We start from the raw sequence: 15386 nt of genomic DNA on the forward strand, positions 1-15386 counted from the left end.
CAGTAGCACACGCGGCGGCTTTTCCGCGTTCTCCCGCAGAACGCTAGTAAGATTATTCTGTATTTCAGCCGCCAGGGCATAAATAAATAAAACCACGTCCCTTAAGGAAGCCTGAAGCTGCCTGCGAAACATGTCAAGACCCTCCCATGTAGCTATTTGACTAGCATGGTGTGGTGTGCCCTGCTCACCCACAGTGCTGCCATACACTTTGTTTTACCAAGCCGTGGTACTACCCAACCATTGTTGTTTGCCCAATGGACCTTAAATGGGAGTCGTCTCTGTAAGCACTGTATGGATATAGGACCCATTTGATCCACATGTGGGTAGAGAGTGATCAAATTTCCTGAATTTGGACCGGTACAGTTTATTCAACACTGCTTTATGTGGCTTTGCTTTGGCTGATTCTCTGCTAGTTAAACTTTACTTACAAGCTTACAAGTTCCAACTTATCACTACACAACTTGCTACACGCTTCTGTCTGTTTGATGTTCACTGCCATTCGAATTGTTTGGCTATTGCATGCATCTACAAGGGTCAATCACAATGGACTCTGTCATTCCATTTAAATAATAATCTCCTTGCATTCACGTGTAATGTAAATTATATGCAGCTTACATCTTGAAATTGGACCAAAATAACCTCTTGTCAATTTTTATTGGTCCAAGTTCAAGCTGCATAACATTTACAGGAAATTTGAATGCAAAGCCAAATTATTTGCACCTGTGATAGTGATAGTCCCTATAGAGAACACAAATGTCTGATATTGTTTTTAATTTGTTGTGAAATTGAAAAGATTGCTATCATTTTTATAATAATTTAGAAATATAGCTCCATTACCTTTCATGTAGCTTTACAGAGATACTGTAATCGTGTGTAACATAAATGTATACATAGTTAATACATACTATGGTAAGAACATCCAACAGTGTAAGTACCTAAATACATATAGAATTAATGCACAGTAAGATACTGAAACATCAATACATGTATATTCAATTCAGCACAGACGGGCACCTGCTTGTAGAGAACCCTCCCAGTACAGTCTTACAGTCTAGATGAGAATAGGTGGTGACTAAAGAACTGTAGATGAGGAGGTAATTGGGTTCTTTTACATCTGGGTTCAGAAGATATAGTAACAGATATAGATATGGAGAGTGGCTAGGAACACATGATATGCTTGACTAAAGAGGTGTGTTTAAGGGTATGCTTGATGTTTTCAGTGTTGGGGGCAGGAAAATTGTGTTAAAAAAAAAAAAGTTCCAAAAGTAATTTCTTGGGTGTGAGTGTGTGAGGCCAGTGTACTGTAGAGTTTGATGTGCAGAGCAAAGAACTGCAGTTGAGATGGAATTTGAAAATGCATGAGAAACACATATTATGGAGGGCTTTGTAAGCAAGGCAGAAAACCAGATTCTGTGGGCAGGCAGTGGATGGAGTGTGTCAGAGAGGGGCAGCACCAGACAATTAGGGCAATGTTTGAATGAGATGAGTGGCTGCCTTGAGTAGGGATTGGAGAGGTGTCTGTCTACTTATTAGTAGGTAAGGAGTGTGTTGCAGTAGCTGAGATGGAGTATGATAAGGACTCGCACAAGTTATTTAGTAGTACGCTGTGTAAAGAAGGGATGAATTCTTAATAAATATTTTAAAATGGAGGTACTCAAATTGAGCAGTTGAAAAGGTTATACATTCTGTCTTACTCATATTATGTTTGAGAAAATGAAAGATCAAAGATGAAGAGATGTTAGAAAAACATGGATGTATAAAGTAGTATGGGGTGGTAAAGATGTGAGAAATTTGAATGTCTTCATATAAAAGTGATATTGTAATCTTAATGAACTTATTAAATCTCCCAGGCCCTAAATGTAGAAGGAGAGGATAAGGATTCCGAGAACAGAAACCTGTGGTACACCAAGAGTAAACTGGTACAGAAAGGTAATAATTAGAAAATTACAATTGTTTAAAATTATCATTCTGAATATATTTGTGAGTTTATTTAAATTATTTTTTTATTGAACTGAGTGAAAAATTTACAGCATGCATGTTTTAGTGTTTAATTTTGCACCATGAAAAAATAACAGTCCCTCCAGCATCCAAAGATTGTCGCCCCATAGAAGTGACACTCAAAATCCAAATGAGCTATTGAGTGAGCTTTATGGCTCAATATGGGAAAATGAACTTTGGAGAAGAAGAAAGAAAAAAAGAGCTTAAAGGACAACTGACCTGAGAGGCATAGGGAGGCTGCCATATTTATTTCCTTTTACACAGTACCAGTTGCCTGGCATTCTGCTGATCTTTCATGCATCAGTAGGGTCTGGATCACGCACTTGAAACAAGCATGTGGCAAATGCAGTCAAATTAAGTCAAACATCTGATCTGCACTTTATTCAGGGTCTATGGCTAAAATTATTAGAGACAGAGGATCAGCAGGACAGCCAGGCACTCTGCATTATTTAAAAGGAAATGAATATTGCAGACTCCATATCCCTCACATTCAGTTGTCCTTTAATAATGTATACTATTGGTGGAAATATACTACATGTACTTGAACACAAATTCATATGTTTTAGCCCAGAAGTTCCCCTGTATCATCATAATTTGGGTTGTTGCAGAGTGCGCAACAGAGTATTCCAACCCTGGTAGTCCCATGGCTACTGGTGTTGCCTAAAGTGTGCTAAGGTGCAGAATGCTTAAACAAATAAAGGAACAGCATACATGTACCAGCAAAAATATCAGAGGTTGTGCTAAGACTGATTATCACTGTACCACCAGGTCTAAATTGTAGTACTTGTACCGGGGGTCGTGCTGTTGATTTTTGTATGTTTTTTGGGTGATAAAAAGCTTTTTAACTAGATTGGTTGAGCCAAAGTGCAGAATGCGCAGTAGACCATTTAAGTGATTGACGTATGTTGTGAAAGACTGTTATGATTCTGTAAAGTTTTCTTGCAAGAGTTGTTTTCTCATATTACCTACAAAATGTAATTTGAGGACCCAACAAGTGAAAAAATTCTAAAACATACATAAGATAAATACATTACTATCATACTTAAATGAACTTGAGGCTACTTACATTAAGTTTTGTTTCTTTTTTTTTGCTTGCTTGGCATTGTAAAGTTATTTTACTGAGGCAGTGTAAAAACATCTATTATGAGGAAACTCGGGAGCAAAGTTAACAGAATTGGTACACTATAGCAGAAGGATTTATGGTCTGGCACTCATTTGTTTGAACCTGGGGGTTAGAAGGTCTTGCTCAGAGGGCGCTTTATGTCACATACAGTAAAACGTATCTTCACCTTAACAGTGTTTAAACAACTTCTACAAGGCTAGCAGGAGGAACTTGGAGATGTGCAGCAGGTAGCGTTAGTGCAGGGCACCACAAACAAACTTGGCACATGTGAAAGGAGGATACCGTGCACCTGTCTCTTAAACAGTTCCATACATTTATTCCATTCTTCAGCCAAAAGTAAACAGTAAACAGTGCTGACATATACAAAAGTGTCGTCAAACCTGTATGCTGGAAGTTGTTGCGGTGAAGGAGGGAGGGGTGACCAGGGGAGGATTGGACGGCACGGTGCTGGCACTGGTTTTGTTCCAGTATTAGCCCTTTGAATGACCATCATGATGTATAACATCAGCAGATAATTGTTTACAGTCAGCAGTGTGTACGATGAACACACTGAACAATTATTAAATTATTAATTGATGTGTATGCGAAGGCGATGGTGCTTGTTGCACATTCTGCATCGTTTAACAATCACATTGTTTACCATATCATTGTCAATACATCACATCATCTACCGTCTATTAGTAGTTTAAGTATTGTATGCATTATGTCACTACCCGTTTCCTTAACTACTCTATTCCATGAGGTGGAAAGGTGGGCATCATCGCTCACGCCCAGGGTTGGGTGCTCATCAAAATTTTGCTGTGATGCTGTATGATTTGTAGCTATACCTCTGCAGCAGCAGGTAGGCTGACTGTCTCAGCCTTGGTCATGGTTTCGTCTTTTATAGTTTCCCTGTATCACAGAAAGACAAAAAGTAACAAAATAATATCAGCAAATCTCTTAGTAAGTCTAATATTTGTTACTAGTAATAACTTTGACAGTTTGTGGTGTTAAATAAACTGGGTATTTCTTATGATAGTTGTCTATAAAGTTCAGTTTGTTGAGATCATAAGTTTAATGCAAGCTATGGCCCTTTAACAGGGCCTCCCTCTCAGCCTAAAATGCACAAAACTGCTGCCCTTCAGCTCCTGTCTTTCTTTACTGTTTGGGCCAGTGAATAGCGGAAAGATTCTTTCATGTGTTAATTATGGCACAGCTTCTCAGATAGAAGTGGCTTGAGCTGCAAAGGCTGTAGTTTCACCAGACTAGAGAAATATCTTATAGGATTGCAATCCCAAATTCTACTGACTGGATATTTGACCACCAACTAGGCTAGTCTTCTAATCTTTAAGTCTTAATATTTCATAACTGACCGTCATAGACCTCTGTTGAGTAGACCCAGCTTCTCCATGTTGAAAAGACTTCCATTGTGACTGCACAGTACCCATACTGCCAGTGACAGCATTTCAATGCAGATGAATCGTTTAACTACTTACTGGCAGCTCGCTATTGTCAATGTTTTGCAAATGAGGTGATTACCAAGAAGAATGTGCATATTTAAACTGACAGGAATGAATGGTAAACACATGAAAATACAGGTGTTTTTTATTTACTTTCATATCCCATCTACACTGTCTCTACTTAAAGGTCTGTCCACAAAAATATGAATTCAGGTGAAACTACCAAATCGGTGCTTTTCATTTCTAGATTTTTCTTGTTGGACATCTCAGTTTCAGGTTGATTTTAGTCAACAATAAGCTTAGTGACAATAGATTGTAATTATGAAGAGCTCTACTTTCTCTTCCCACAAAGCAAGTCTACCTAATTAGCCAATTATTAACATATACCCTACACCAAACAAAAAAAGTTTTACAACAATGCAGCACACTCAGTACACACAAGTCCTTATTGATACCAATGAAGGTCCTTTGCCAAAATGAATTGCTAATTAGGATTTATGGCCACATCCTGTTTATGCTAGGATGGATTTAAGTTTCTCTTGTAAAGGAAAATATGTAATTAGTTAATACATATTTCGACAGTTAGACGGAACCGGAAGTGAGAGCGACACAGAGGCTGCCCTCTTTATTCTCTAATAATCAATGCCAGTTGCCTGACTTCTGTCCTGATGCCCTGCCTGTAATACTCAAAGTCACTGGCTGAAAATAAGCATGCAGATCAGATGTTTTGTCTTGTACTCCACTGGCTACATGCTTGTTGCTGACATGTGATTCCAAAACAACTTAAGTCAAAAGCTGAGCTTAACAGCCAGGAAAATGGCATTGTTTTTAAGGGAATGAAGATGGCAGCCTCCATATTCATTTCATTTCAGGTTCCCTTTAACTGTTTCATGTGACAGGGTAAGGGGATACATCACACAGCAAACTTAAAAAATGCTGTATCTGTGCATAGTGCTAACCTAGTACCTTCTATCCATGATCTATTCATTTATAATTCCTTCGCCTTTCTGGGACTCACTGAGATATGAGCTATCCTATCTGATACTTTAATACTTAATCACTAACACACATCCATCTGCAAAGGTTTTGTCATCTAATACTTTGTCAGCTTCCTTTGATATATATAATGGAACTCGTCAGGGATGTCCATTATGCCCATTAATTTATGTCTTAACCTTGGAACCACTAGCTCAAAATATTCGAGACAATAAGAGGATTCATGGAATCCGGTTAGGTACATCAGAGGCAAAATTGGGGTTATTTGCCGATGATGTGCTTTTGTATATCCAAAGGCCACTAGTGTCCTTACCCAGCCTTAAGTCTGAATTGGAAACATTTTGCAAAAGTGTCTCATTATAAACTAAACGAAACTAAAACAACAATAATGCCATGTAATGTTCCTGCTAAATTGATAGAACAATTGAAAAACTCTTGTACATACTCTTGGGACCTCAAATCTATTAAATATTTAGGCATATATTTAACTCCTACCATTAACAAACTATATAAAGAAAACTTTGAACCCTGGATAAATAAATTACAAACCCATTTAGAAAATTTAGCCAAATTTGAATTCTCATGGCTGGGTAGAGCAGCTGCATTCAAAATGTTAATTTTACCCCAGCTACTCTATTTGTTTAGGAATATACCCATAAAGATCACCCAAAAATGTTTTATACCAATGCAGAGAATAATTAATAAGTTTGTCTTAATGAATAGGTCTTCAAGGTTCTCGAATAAAATTCTAACTATGCATTCGGATAATTTAGGATTGGGAGTTCCAGACCTAGAAAAATACTATAAGGCCTCTATTCTGGATCAATCAAGAGCAATTTGGTGCAGAGACTTCAACAAACAATGGATAGCATTGGAATTAGAACAACTTCCAAATAATGAAGCTCTTATCTACTTAGAATCCAGACTCAACTGGAAAATACCACCTAAAATTCCCAATCCTATAACAGCCAATATGGTCAGTATTTGGAAAGAACTAATTAATCTTAGCAGTTAAGACCCTCTTGCAATAAAGTCAGATGTACCATTAATCAACTTGGCTATAGCTTTGAAGAACCTATCATTGGACAATTGGATAGAAAAAGGCATTAAAAAGTAAAAGACCTCCTATTAGAAGATAAATTAAAACCGTTTGAAGAATTAGTCTCTACGTTTAATATACCAGAAACAGATAGGCCCAAATATCTTCCTAATCCTATATTTCATCTACATATTCCTAATCCTATATTTCATCTACCTCAAATTAAAAGACTTCTAGACCCCCAAAATAATAAACAAAAAGGCATATCCATATTTTATAAAACATTGTTAAAATTAAAAGATGACGTCCCAAGATGGCAATTAGCTAAATGGCAAGAGCTTTTTCAGATAGATATTGACCAAGAGGACTGGGAAAGGGCCTACAGGTCTCTTAAAAAATCTACTCATTGTGTTAACCACTATGAACATTTTCTTAAATTACTATGGCACTGGTATTTAACTCCGGAAAAGATATCTAAATTTGACAGTAAAACTTTACCTTTGTGCTGGAGGAACTGTAACGATGTTGGTTCCTTGGTTCATATTTTCTGGTATTGTCCAAAAATTGTAAAACTCTGGAAGAGTATAGAAACATTCTTAAAAAAATTACCTGTATTTCTCACTACTATAACTCCTGATATGGCTTTATTGCATCTAAAAACATCTGACCTTCCTCCAAGTGAGAAATATATCTTCAATCATGTGTGTATTGTGGCTAAATTGAATATAGCTGACAACTGGAAATCTCATTATGTTCCAACTTTGGAAGACATCTTGAGAAAGGTTGATGCAAATTTAATGGCCGAAAGGTCATGGGCAATAAAAAATGGAAATATTCATGCTTTCTGGAAAAAAGCACATCTGTGGCCTAATATTTTCAAAGAATCAAGGCTCCATGATGTTTAATGCCTGGGTTGATTGAGCCTCCTCACATAGACACATAGACATATAGATATATGGAACTCCAATAACTAGCTGGAAACTCATGTATTATTAAAGATGACTCTAAACCTCAAAAAACTCTAAACTCCTGGAATTAATTTTATAAGGATCATTTGCCAATTAATTCAAAGCGAAGTATGCATATCCTTGATATATAAAAAACAAGAACTTAACACAAGACAACAGCGCATTTAGTTTAAATTAGTTTAGTTTAGTCTAATTTTGTTAGTTTAGTTTAAATGAGTTCAGTAAGAATATATCACAGGAATATTGGAATCTAGTAATGTATAAGACATTCATAATGATCGGATCATATCTTGATTATTGGTTATTTTGAATTAAAGTCTTGGATCTATATAGTGATGGTGTAACATACAGTAAGTGAACCATGGAGATAGAACAGGGATGCGTCCTCTGAGGTTCTGTTCCTTGGGAAATCTCTATAAACAAGATCTTAAAATTTACACCATGACAGGATCACTTCACACTAAGGTAGTATAAATTTAAGATATGATTAATATTTTTATATATATAATATTGGGTATAATAAAAGACCAAATGGAAATTGTCTGATATAGTTTAATTATAATTTTTTGAAACTCAACATTTATGTATCTATTTCAAGCTATGTCATTTACTAAAGGTATTTCTGTTCAAATTTCAACAACATAACTTTTGTACAGGTTATTTTCTATTATTTGTTTAAACAAAGAATGCTATTATGTATAAAGTGCATCTCTGTTTTTTTATACATGATATGTCAATGGCATATTTGTTAAAAATTTGAAATTCCAATAAAAATATTGAAAACTAATACTTAAAGAGACACTGAAGCGAGACTAAATCTCGCTTCAGCTCTCATATATAGCAGGGGCACGTGTGCCCCTGCTAAAACGCCGCTATCCCGCGGCTGCACAAGGGTCCCTTCACCCCCAACCCACCCCCCGCAAAAGTTGGTCGCAAAGTTGGTTGTAGAATTTGTCTTCCTGGAGGCAGGGCTAACGGCTGCAGCCCTGCCTCCAGTCGCGTCTATCAGACGCGCATCGCTGCCTCTCCCCCGCCCCTCTCAGTGAAGGAAGACTGAGAGGGGCGGGGGAGAGGCGGAGATACGCGCTGACAGACGCGCATGGGGCAGGGCTGCGGCGGTTAGCCCTGCCCCAACCAGGAAGCGCTCCCCCGCATTACGGAGGGGATTTGGGGGGACAGGGACCCCCGTTAAGCCGCGGGATAGCGGCGTTTTAGCAGGGGCAGAAGTGCCCCTGCTATATATGAGGTCTGAAGCGAGATCTATTCTCGCTTCAGACTCTCTTTAATCACTAGATGCACTCTTAAATAGTGGACATAAAACACATCTGATCAAAAGTAAACTTAAGAGACAATTAATTGTATCTGTAGAAGGTATATATACTTTTCCATGTTTTGCATATTCTTATTTCAATTTAAGGGTTTAATTTAAACTCTGAAGCATGTGCAGTAGCAATGTCAGTGTGGAACCTCACAGAGCCTCACCAGCTGAGTGGCCGCCATCCACGTGGTTGCAACTGCGGGCCCAGAAACCTCACTGCCTCACTCTGGCCACCCACGTGCCCAGACCTCCACATCGGAAATCCACTGCCACTGCTCTCAGGTATGCAAGAGCCCACCTGAGTGCACCAGCACACCACCTGAGCACATGCAGGCCACCTTTCTTCCCGTCCAGGCTGCAGCCACATTAGGATCCCTGCCATTGCCATGAGGGTGTGTACAGGGCAGACTCATATGCCTCCAGGCTTCCAGCCCTCACTGCTGCTAACTACATTGCCGCTGCCCTGGCGACCTGACCACTATCTCTGACCCCTGAGAAGCTAGGCCCTCCAACGCTGAACTTGGTGGGGCCCTTCTGGTCCCTTGGCTGCCGGGCCTTGCTCCACCTGCATCTCACGCTGGCCCCTGGTCCTACTTACTAAGATGTTGCCGGTCCGGCAGTCGTGGATCCACCACAACTGCAAGCCAGCCAAATGGTACACAAACTGACCACAACTGCAATCCCAAGGGGTCTAACTCTCACTTTCACTGTTCTCTTTCACCTTCTCTATATCTTCCTGCTCTCCCTTTCCTTTCCTCTCTCTCTCTTCCCTGGGTTGGACAGGGAGGAATCTGATTCAAAGTATGTCTGCAAAGCGTATTGAGTGCCATCGACAGCAGCAGATTCCCCCTGGGTCTTTTCTCGGGGTCCATTTTTCAATAGGTCCTTCCACCTATGTCTGATACTCTTTGATTCGCTTGTTTGTTGTAATGGATTGCGGAGACACCGCCGCGCGGTCTGACAGCGGGGCAGCTGAATCCGCGTTCAGACCGGCGGTTTCCCCGCAGCGGCATGCGTCTGGTTTGTCTGAGCCTAGTAGTGCACACAGATGGAGAGCTGCGTGCACGCGCGCGCGCAAACAGGCAGGCCCTTTATGCCAATAGGAGAGGGATCAGCTGATCAGGACGATCAGCTGATCCCAGCGCAGCAGGTGATTGGTTGAATGGGACTGGGTGGTGCTGAGAAGCTCTCTGCTATATATACTTCTCGGCTGTCAGTGGCTGGTTGTCTGCCGTTGCGAATGCTTATGTGTTAGCACTCAGACCATAGTCAGATTCGTCAGTGTGTTAGGACCAGGTGGACCTGGGAATTCACACTTAGCCAGATTACTGTGTTATTACTGTGTTATTACTGTGTTATACTTTAGACCAGTCCCAGGGTGTCGAGACCACGGACCTCACACCCAAGACTAGGGAAACTGTGTTATTACTGTGTTATACTTTAGACCCGTCCCAGGGTGTCGAGACCACGGACCTCACACCCAAGACTAGGGTGCTTAGATCAGTCCCTGAGTGTTGAGACCACGGACCTCACACTTTAGGCTAGGCCTCTGCTTGATATCTGTTATGACCTATTGCTCCCTTGACTCTGCTCCTGCTCTCTGATTCGGTACCTTTGCACATCTGATTACCTGTTGCCAACCCTGCCTGTCCCTGGTTACCGAATCAGCCTTCTTTCTCTGTACTTTATCTGTTCGTGTGTTGCCGACCCGGCCTGACCGACCCTTCTACCTGTGACACCCCTCAGTGGGGTGTCCAGTAGCTGCGGGGACTCCCTGTTTCTCAGAGGGACCTCTCTGCAATCCAGTCAGGGACTCAATCTCACAGGAGTCCTTTGACTGCAGTAGAGTCTGATTCCCAACAGTTCAGGGAAACATTGACTCTCTGTGTGCTCCAAGCCTATCAGGAGATACTCATTATACGGTCTGGAGTCACCTGCTCCTCAGGTGGTCCAGACTCACTTACTGTTGCACCAAACACTTACATTTATCAGGTGTCCAGAGGTTAGTTATACTTGTATTTCTGGTGATTCTGCAGATCATCAATAATCGGGTATAAATCTGTATTCTTGGTGATACTGCAGATCACCAATAATCAGATTCTCTCTGTGTGCTGACACCGATCGTTACACTTGTATATGCATTGTACCACTGTTTGCATCACTACTCTTTGCTCCGCTTGCTTGTATTTGCATTGTACCAGTGTTTGCATCACTGTATATTATCTGTATGCTGTATGTTTCCAGTGTGCATCTACTGTGTACTACTGCTATTGTACCACTACCGACCCTGTTGTGCCGAGATCAATTCCGGGTACAACTCATGTTGTACTTGGCGAAATAAATTCTAATTGTCATGTAAAATCTGGTTCATTTAGGTCTGGCAGCAAGCACGGGGGTGGGGTAGGTATTCTTCTTTCTAACCATTGTTGTTGGGTTTTTTTAAGCCACTCACCCCATGCTTTAATTTCCTCTTTTATGATTTGAAGTTCATGCTGTCCATGTCTACTCTCTTCAGCACTTAATAATTTACCATTCTACTGTCGCAGCCTCTACTTGAATAGATCACTTCTCTGCATGGCTTCTCCAGTTCCCCTCCAATAGCATACCCTTTATCAATAATGTTGACTTTAATATCCCTATAGACACTATCTGTCCTTTTGCCATTAACCACTTGAGGACCGCCCCCAGCCGATGGGCGGCGGCAAAGACTGGGCCCAAACGACCGCAATACGCCCATCGGCGGGGGCGGCTGCGGGAGTGGCTATGCGGCGATCGCGTCATTCGTGACGCGATCAGCCGCCGGGAACTGGCTCCGCCCACCGCTCGTAGTAACCCGCCGGCCGTTCGGAAGCGCCGGCGGGTTACTAGCACCCGGATCGCCGCATGTACATAGTATAATAGGCTTTGTAATGTATACAAAGCCTATTATACTGGCTGCCTCCTGCCCTGGTGGTCCCAGTGTCCGAGGGACCACCAGGGCAGGCTGCAGCCACCCTAGTCTGCACCAAAGCACACTGATTTCCCCCCCCCTGCCCCCTGATCACCCACAGCACCCCTCAGACCCCCCCCTGCCCACCCCCCAGACCACTGTTTGCACCCAGTCACCCCCCTAATCACCCATCAATCACTCCCTGTCACTATCTGTCAACGCTATTTTTTTTTATCCCCCCCCTGCCCACTGCCCCTCCTGATCACCCCCCACCCCTCAGATTCTCCCCAGACCCCCCCCCGTGTACTGTATGCATCTATCCCCCCTGATCACCTGTAAATCACCTGTCAATCACCCGTCAATCACCCGTCAATCAACCCCTGTCACTGCTACCCATCAATCAGCCCCTTACCTGCCCCTTGCGGGCAATCTGATCACCCACCCACACCAATAGATCGCCCGCAGATCCGACATCAGATCACCTCCCAAGTGCAGTGTTTACATCTCTTCTCTCCTCTAAACACCCACTAATTACCCATCAATCACCCATCAATCACCCCCTATCACCACCTGTCACTGTTACCCATCAGATTAGACCCTAATCTACCCCTTGCGGGCACCCAATCACCCGCCCACACGCTCAGATTGCCCTCAGACCCCCCTTTATCAATTCGCCAGTGCAATATTTACATCTGTTATTCCCTGTAATAACCCACTGATCACCTGTCAATCACCTATCAATCACCCCCTGTCACTGCCACCCATCAATCACCCCCTGTCACTGCCACCCATCAATCAGCCCCTAACCTGCCCCTTGCGGGCAATCTGATCACCCACCCACACCAATAGATCGCCCGACGCCCGCAGATCCGACATCAGATCACCTCCCAAATCCATTGTTTACATCTATTCTCTCCTCTAAACACCCACTAATTACCCATCAATCACCCCCTATCACCACCTGTCACTGTTACCCATCAGATTAGACCCTAATCTGCCCCTTGCGGGCACCCAATCACCCGCCCACACGCTCAGATTGCTCTCAGACCCCCCTTTATCAATTCGCCAGTGCAATATTTACATCTGTTATTCCCTGTAATAACCCACTGATCACCTGTCAATCACCTGTCAATCACCCCCTGTCACTGCCACCCATCAATCACCCCCTGTCACTGCCACCCATCAATCAGCCCCTAACCTGCCCCTTGCGGGCAATCTGATCACCCACCCACACCAATAGATCGCCCGCAGATCCGACATCAGATCACCTCCCAAGTGCAGTGTTTACATCTCTTCTCTCCTCTAAACACCCACTAATTACCCATCAATCACCCCCTATCACCACCTGTCACTGTTATCCATCAGATTAGACCCTAATCTGCCCCTTGCGGGCACCCAATCACCCGCCCACACACTCAGATTGCCCTCGGACCCCCCCTTATCAATTCGCCAGTGCAATATTTACATCTGTTATTCCCTGTAATAACCCACTGATCATCTGTCAATCACCTATCAATCACCCCCTGTCACTACCACCCATCAATCACCCCCTGTCACTGCCACCCATCAATCAGCCCCTAACTTGCCCCTTGCGGGCAATCTGATCACCCACCCACACCAATAGATCGCCCGCAGATCCGACATCAGATCACCTCCCAAGTGCAGTGTTTACATCTCTTCTCTCCTCTAAACACCCACTAATTACCCATCAATCACCCCCTATCACCACCTGTCACGGTTACCCATCAGATTAGACCCTAATCTGCCCCTTGCGGGCACCCAATCACCCGCCCACACCTCAGAACGTCCTCAGACCCCAGCCCTGATCACCTCGCTAGTGCATTGCTTGCATCTATTTTCCCCCTCTAATCACACCTTGAGACACCCATCAATCACCTCCTGTCACCCCCTAGCACACCTACCCATCAGATCAGGCCCTAATTTGCCCCGTGTGGGCTCCTGATCACTCGGCCAAACCCTCAGATCCCCCTCAGACCCCCTTCCGATCACCTCCCCAGTGCATTGATTGCATCTATTTTCCCCTCTAACCGCCCCCTGAGACACCCATCAATCACCTCCTGTCACCCCCCTAGCACTCCTATCCATCAGATCAGGCCCAAAACATCCTGTCATCTAAGAGGCCACCCTGCTTATGACCGGTTCCACAAAATTTGCCACATCATAGACCACCTGTCATCAAAATTTGCAGATGCTTATACCCCTGATCAGTCATTTTGAGAAATTTGGTTTCCAGACTACTCACAGTTTTGGGCCCGTAAAATGCCAGGGCAGTATAGGAACCCCACAAGTGACCCCATTTTAGAAAGAAGACACCCCAAGGTATTCTGTTAGGTGTATGATGAGTTCATAGAAGATTTTATTTTTTGTCAAAAGTTAGTGGAAATTGGATTTTTATTGTTTTTTTCACAAAGTGTCATTTTTCACTAACTTGTGACAAAAAATAAAATCTTCTATGAACTCACCATACCGCTAACGGAATACCTTGGGGTGTCTTCTTTCTAAAATGGGGTCACTTGTGGGGTTCCTATACTGCCCTGGCATTTTAGGGGCCCTAAACCGTGAGGAGTAGTCTAGAAAACAAATGCCTCAAAATGACCTGTGAATAGGACGTTGGGCCCCTTAGCGCACCTAGACTGCAAAAAAGTGTCACACATGTGATATCGCCATACTCAGGAGAAGTAGTATAATGTGTTTTGTGGTGTATTTTTACACATACCCATGCTGGGTGGGAGAAATCTCTCTGTAAATGGACAATTGTGTGTAAAAAAAATCAAAAATGTGTCATTTACAGAGATATTTCTCCCACCCAGCATGGTTATATGTAAAAATACACCACAAAACACATTATACTACTTCTTCTGAGTACGGCGATACCACATGTGTGACACTTTTTTTGCAGCCTAACTGTGCTAAGGGGCCCAAAGTCCAATGAGTACCTTTAGGATTTCACAGGTCATTTTGAGACATTTGGGTTCAAGACTACTCCTCACGGTTTAGGGCCCCTAAAATGCCAGGGCAGTATAGGAACCCCACAAGTGACCCCATTTTAGAAAGAAGACACCCCAAGGTATTCTGTTAGGTGTATGATGAGTTCATAGAAGATTTTATTTTTTGTCACAAGTTAGCGGAAATTGATATGTATTGTTATTTTTTTTTCACAAAGTGTCATTTTCCGCTAACTTGTGACAAAAAAAAAATCTTCTATGAACTCACCATACTCCTAACAGAATACCTTGGGGTGTCTTCTTTCTAAAATGGGGTCACTTGTGGGGTTCCTATACTGCCCTGGCATTTTAGGGGCCCTAAACCGTGAGCAGTAGTCTAGAATCCAAATGCCTCAAAATGACCTGTGAATAGGACGTTAGGCCCCTTAGCGCACCTAGGTTGCAAAAAAGTGTCACACATGTGGTATCGCCGTACTCAGAAGAAGTAGTATATTGTGTTTTGGGGTGTATTTTTACACATACCCATGCTGGGTGGGAGAAATATCTCTGTAAAAGGACAATTGTGTGTAAAAAAAATCAAACAATTGTCATTTACAGAGATATTTCTCCC

At 42.5% G+C, this 15386-nt stretch overlaps 1 protein-coding gene and 1 long non-coding RNA gene across 6 annotated transcripts in view; one reads left to right on the forward strand and one right to left on the reverse strand.

Annotated features, from left to right (window-relative positions):
- Positions 1-1854: 1854 nt before the first annotated feature.
- The window catches only part of LOC137519998 (uncharacterized), an 81870-nt gene continuing 68338 nt past the window's right edge, over positions 1855-15386 (forward strand). For both annotated transcript variants that reach the window (XR_011021376.1, XR_011021370.1), the window contains exon 1: positions 1855-1929. This is a non-coding gene — a long non-coding RNA (uncharacterized lncRNA). The remainder of the gene's footprint in view (positions 1930-15386) is intronic.
- Positions 3418-15386, reverse strand: part of LOC137519946 (uncharacterized) — an 83444-nt gene continuing 71475 nt past the window's right edge. For all 4 annotated transcript variants that reach the window (XR_011021338.1, XR_011021344.1, XM_068238698.1 and 1 more), the window contains exons 2-3: positions 7094-7169; positions 3418-4012 (exon numbers count right to left, since the gene is read on the reverse strand). The gene's annotated coding sequence lies outside the window, so the exon portion shown is untranslated. The remainder of the gene's footprint in view (positions 4013-7093; positions 7170-15386) is intronic.

Source organism: Hyperolius riggenbachi, chromosome 1, assembly GCF_040937935.1.
Source record: "Hyperolius riggenbachi isolate aHypRig1 chromosome 1, aHypRig1.pri, whole genome shotgun sequence".
Taxonomy (NCBI): Eukaryota; Metazoa; Chordata; class Amphibia; order Anura; family Hyperoliidae; genus Hyperolius; species Hyperolius riggenbachi.